This window comes from Octodon degus, unplaced genomic scaffold (genome assembly GCF_000260255.1).
Source record: "Octodon degus isolate 3935 unplaced genomic scaffold, OctDeg1.0 scaffold00043, whole genome shotgun sequence".
Lineage (NCBI taxonomy): Eukaryota > Metazoa > Chordata > Mammalia > Rodentia > Octodontidae > Octodon > Octodon degus.
In genome coordinates this window covers 4,104,103-4,109,783 of record NW_004524619.1, presented here as the reverse complement: position 1 = coordinate 4,109,783, position 5,681 = coordinate 4,104,103, and the positions used below count along the sequence as shown (strand labels likewise).

General features: G+C 48.0%; 1 protein-coding gene across 1 annotated transcript in view; it reads left to right on the top strand.

Annotated features, from left to right (window-relative positions):
* Galnt15 (polypeptide N-acetylgalactosaminyltransferase 15) overlaps nt 1-5,681 on the top strand; it is a 48,818-nt gene that overhangs the window by 14,626 nt on the left and 28,511 nt on the right. The window lies entirely within an intron of this gene.

The following is a 5,681-nucleotide window of genomic DNA, read 5'->3' as shown; positions in this document are numbered from 1 at the left end:
AAAAAAAAAAAAAAAAAAAATTAGATTGGTAACCAATATTTAAAAACCATAGGAGGGCCGGCAGGATAGCTCAGTGGACTAAGCGCTTGCTTAGGTAGGCGCAGGGGCCAGGGATTGATCCCTGGCACCGCATGCCACGCCGGCCCCACCCCCGGGTATGCTGAGCGGGCGATGGAGTCAGGGTGTGGTGGCACGTGCCTGTAATCCCAGCACTAGGGGGGGCAGAAATCAGGAAGATCACTAGGAGTCTGATCTGTGTAGTGAAACCCTGCACACAAAAAAACCCATAGGATTTCACATAAACATTTCAGGTTTTCTGAAAACCAAGAGGACCTGGCAAAACTGGGTGGAATTCCTGCCTGGCGACAGCTGCTCCTTTCAGGTGGCCCTGTGGTTTCCTGCCCACTGCGGCCCCTGCACTACCTGAGTAGCTGTCTCTCTGGCTCTCTGCCAGCCCTGCAGACAGTTGAGTTGGTGCTTCCTACACACCTGGAAAAGGGATTCAAAGGAGGGTTTCGCCAAGATAAACAGTTAACAAAATAAAATGGAAACCACCAAAGCCACCCACATGAACAAGGAGCTTAGGGGCCTTTGCTGCCTGAATGACAGAGACATTTGCACTGTCAGGCCAGGATTCTAGAGAGATTAGGTCTAACTGGGAACCCACACGGGCTCTAGTGTCTTCTCCTTTGCCTGTGACAACATGGTGGACATTATAGCCATGTCGTACAACCTCAAAAAGCACCGTGGCAAGGTATTCTCTGACTATTACACCTACTAGGGTTGGGCAATGCAACAGCCCACTGGCAAGTTAAATGAGATAGAGCATGGGAACATTCTACTATGATCCCCAGAACACCTGCCCGGGTCCTCCGCTGTGCTGCACAACCACGAGGCAGGATTAGAACACAGCCGACGTCAGCCAGCACACACTGGGCTGAGCAAGAACAATAGCTGTCAGCTGTAGGGAGCCTGCTGCAGGCAAAGCACACAACAGAGTTCTCTGCTTATGGAACCCTTATACAGCCCTCTAAAGTGACTCCACCTATTATCTTCACTGTCTACCTGAGTAAGATTTGGCCTGGAGAGGTAGGCAGCCACACAAGAGGCTTGCAAAAACCAGTAACTAACAATTGGTTGATGGCTTACTGTTAACAGGGCACTGAGGTAAGCACCACATGTGCATGAACTCATTTGATCTGCCCAATAGTCCTATTTCATAGATGAGGAGACTTGGGTTATGTAAGCTGCATGTTTAGGAACAACTTAATAAGAAATTTGAATTCATTGCCGAAGACTAAATTGGGCCTGTGTCGCTGGAACTTGTCGAAAGGGAGGATGGTTCTCAGAGTTTGTCTTACCTGCTTGTAGCACATAAGGACAGATCTAGGACTTGAACCCTACAGGCCAAGCTTGGTTTCCTCCCCATTTGACATATGGCCTCCTCTGAAGATGCCCTAAACTAACTCAGCTTGAGAGCCAGGTGAATGCAGTTGGGGCTTGGCTGCTCTTGTGGCCATCATGTTGCGGCCTGCTTCCCTACTCTGTTGTCACACCACGGTGGGCAGGGGTGGTCCTGCTTGCCCATCCCAGGCAGCTTTGTGCTGCTCACAGGCTGACACCCTCCCCAACCTCATCCTTGGGTGATAACCACGAGCCTGAATACACATCCAGGATCCCGCTCCACTGAGTGTCTGGGAGCCACATGGTCCCAACCACACAAGCCTTCCTCTCTCAGTTGCTCTGCCTTCTGGAAATAAGTATTCAATTCCCGGCTGTTGGCTTCTCCTAAGAGCATCTAGTGGCCCCAAGACCCAAGGCCTTGCCAGCCTTCTGTTTATAGTGTTTAGCTGCGCACTGCAGAGCCATATCCAGAGTAACAAGCTGTCTCACAGCTGCAGGCCCAGCAGCTGCAGGCCCAGTTTACTCCAGGCCACCCTGGTCCTCCCCTGATAACATCAGATTATTCCATGGCTATTTTCAGCTCTGGTTTCCCAGGGGTTCTGCATTTGCCTCGAGAGGTGGCCCACAGCAGCCTGTGTCTGAAGGCTGTACGAGCTTCCTGCCCTGAGAGGGGCAAGGTTGTCCCTGAGCTGCTGCAGGAGGGCCACCTCCACAGCATGGAGATCTGTCCCCCCCTCTGCTTCCTGAGAGCTTTCAAGAACATACCTGGCCCTGAAAAGCCCTTGGCTCTCTGTGGAGTTTGTCCCAGCCATACTCCAGTCATCAGCCACCAGCTTTTCTCTCGTTGTGAAAACACAATTATATCTCTTCGTAAGTCCCAGGAAATTCAGGTTCCAGAGGAGTCTATGAAATGCTCTTTGAAACAAGTGCTCTCCTGATTTTCCATCTACCAGATAGGAACCCCAAACACTGGAGAACACCAAATTTCAAGGCTGGAAGGGCCTCCGAAGTGCCTGTTATAGTAATGGTCTATTTATCTGTTAATAACAGCAGCAAACACAGTGCTTTTCCTAATGCCTTGTAAGTGCTGTTTTACCTTCCCAAGTAGCCCTAGAAAGTGAGCGTTCCTCCCATCCCGAGGAAACCAAGGTACCCATGAGCCAAGCGACTCGGCCAGCTCATTGCACAGCTAGTAAGTGGCGGAGTTCCAGCAGCCACAACCTGAACTACCAGGCCAGACTCTTCCCCTGCAGGGAATATTTCAAGAGGCTGAAGAGAGGTTGGGTACCCTGGTCCCCAGCTATTTGGCAAAGCAGGATGCTCTCCTCTCTCTGGGGGATGTGTAAGGAAGTCTGTTTTTACAGAGACTGATTACTTGATTGATTTATCTGTTTATTTGGTACAGGGTATCACTACACAGTTGGACTCCTAGTGATCCTCTTGTCTCAGCCTCCCCAGCACTAGAATTATAGGCATACACCACCATGCCCAGTTTTGGGGCTGGCACGGCACTCCCGGGGTTCTGGGGCCAATACAGCATGAAGTACCAGGGATCAAACCTGGGTCCTTGTGCTTGTCAGGCAGGTGCTTAGACCACTGAGCTATCTCCCTAGCCCCAGAGCTAGAGCTCTGAATAAGAATTTCTTTATTGAAGGAGTGAGTCCCTGCCACCTGCCAGCTACTGTGCTAAGCACTTTCTCAGGCATATTCCTCACAAAAGCTCTGAGGTGGCCACTGTCAGGGATTCCCATGGTGCACAGGGGGGAAAGTAAATGTGGAAGTAGGTCCACAGGGATCCCACGCTGTGGTATTTTATGATTTTTTTTTTTTTGCTTTTATTTTTGTTTTTGGGTAGTGGGGATCAAACTCAGGACAGGAAGTTGCACATTGTGCTTGTGAGGCAGACACTTGTGCCCCTGGGCTATCTCCCCAGCCTGCTGTCGTTGTCTGAGGTTAGTGATCCTTTACCAAGATGACCATTGCTACTATATTTGTATTAATTCCATCTTAAAAGACAAGATGGCAAGAAAATGGTCCTTGTCTGTGGGTTCTCACTATTATTCCTCAATTTTCACAACAGGCCCAAAGGATAAATAGTATTGTCCTTAGTTCTCCAAGGAGGAAACTCCTACTACCAAATGGAACTTGGGAAGCGACACAGTAAAGATTCAAATGCGTCTGATTCAAAGTCCAAGTCCTTTTGACCACTCGAAGAAAACACACTCCCATCTATCTTATCTCTGAGACTCACACCCTGTGGCCTCAGATTGATAAAGGGGCCAGCCCTGAGGACAGCCAAGGTGATTCTATTCAGTGGCCCTGCAGAAATTCCAACTCTGGGCTTCTCTGTCCCAAACTCCTTTCCTGCCTTAGAAAACAGATGCCCAAAGAATAAGATAGGTTGGGTTTTTTTCATAACCACTGAATTCACTGAGTTACCAGTCTCAGTCCCAGGGTCCCTGGATTTGTCACTACCCACAGCCCCAAAGGACATAGAGACGGCACAAAGGACTCTCTGAACCTGGTTGTGAGCAGGCTCGTGCTTCTCTGGGGACACAGCAGAGACTGAAAGTCTGGTGAATTGGAGGGGAAAGCTTGGGAAGGCACAGGGAGAGAAGCTGGGAGGGTCAGAGAGGCAGAGGGAGACAGTAGGAGAATCCGCAGACTGTCACTTGCCATAAGGGCTCTCACTTACCTTCTTAAAGCTTAACAGGGAAGCTGGGTCCATTTTGGACGTTGTTATTTCTACAGTCCTGAACTCAGATGAAAGTTCATGATTTTGTCTTATGGACCTGTCATTCACTTACGAACTTCTTTCTAAAATCCATATCACTAAAAAATTATTGTTAGAGATAAAAACTAGTAAACTCCAACTAAGATCTGTATTTGAATCGATGGCGTTGCACAGTGTCAAATCCTGCAATGTTTTGCTCATGGGTGATGATTACATAAGACATTATTGTTGGGAGAAGCTGAGGAAAAGGGGTATGAGAAATTTTTATGATCCTTACCACTCTTGTGAGTCTCTATCTGTCTTAAAATGAAAATGTAACGGACCGGGGAGGCAGCTCAGTAGAATAAGCCTTTGCCTGGCAAGCACAAGGGCCTGAGTTCAACTCCCGGTTCTGCCAAAAAAAAGAAAGAAAATGTACAGACCAGCAAGGTAGCTCAGCTGATTAAAGTGCCTGCTTAGGCAGACACAGGGGCCAGGGTTCGATCCTGATCCCTGGGCATGTGGTCCAGCCTCACCCTCAGGGCATGCCCAGACTGCAAATGCATGCCTGTAATCCCAGGTCTTGGGAGGCTGAAAAACAGGAAGGATCACTACAAGTCTGATCTGCGTAGCGAGACTCTGTAGACTATGTACTAAATACATTTGAAAAAGAGAAAATGTACAAATTAAAAGACAACACATTTTAAAAAGCAACCTGGTATGTAACTTCTCTGATAGTGATAATCCTGGTGTAGAATACATCTTCCACTTTACTTTGGCTACCAAGAATCTCAGAATAAAATTCAAATTTCATTCTAGGAATACCTTGGCTGTGTGGCCCTATATATTTACGGTTTCTCCCAGTGTTGCTTTCTACTCTTGTATTTCTTGTTTCCTGAGTTTTCCTCCTTATTTTCATTGTTTTATCATTGTTCCTATAATTCTTATGTGGGACTTCAAGTCCTTTATGGAAAGAAACAATATATGACTGCATAAACTAAGAAAATAACTAGCTAGTTTATGAGCTACCTACATGTGTTGTAGTTTTTTATATCGGGACTCAAACTCAGGATCTTGTGCTTGGGAGGCAGATGCTCATGCCCCTGAGCTATATCCCTGGCCCTCCGTGTGCTTTTTAACCCTCTAGGAATTGCTTCCCCTAACACAGGACTCTTCCCAAGGGTCACCTCAGGTCTCCTGTGCCTTTTGGGTCACCATTCCTGGAGGGGATGATACCAGGCAGAGGGTGCAGGGTCAGTTAGCAGCACAATGGACAGTGTCCCTCGGGCAGGGCCAGCCTCAGTCTGCCTGTTCTGCCTTCATAAAGGCCTCTAAGTACTGCAAGTTCAGGATCTTGACATACCCCTAATACTACAGCCTATAGCATGTATAGCAGAGAAAAATGCTTTGGAAACACGTTTTAGGAAGGCACTATGTGACACCTCTCTGCCTAGGAGGTTGTTGTGACGCTTCACTCAGTATAGCAGGCTGGCTCAGACTCTGCAAATCTGAGGCAAAGCCAATGCCAACATCCTACTCACCCAAAAAGAGGGAATCAGAGAGG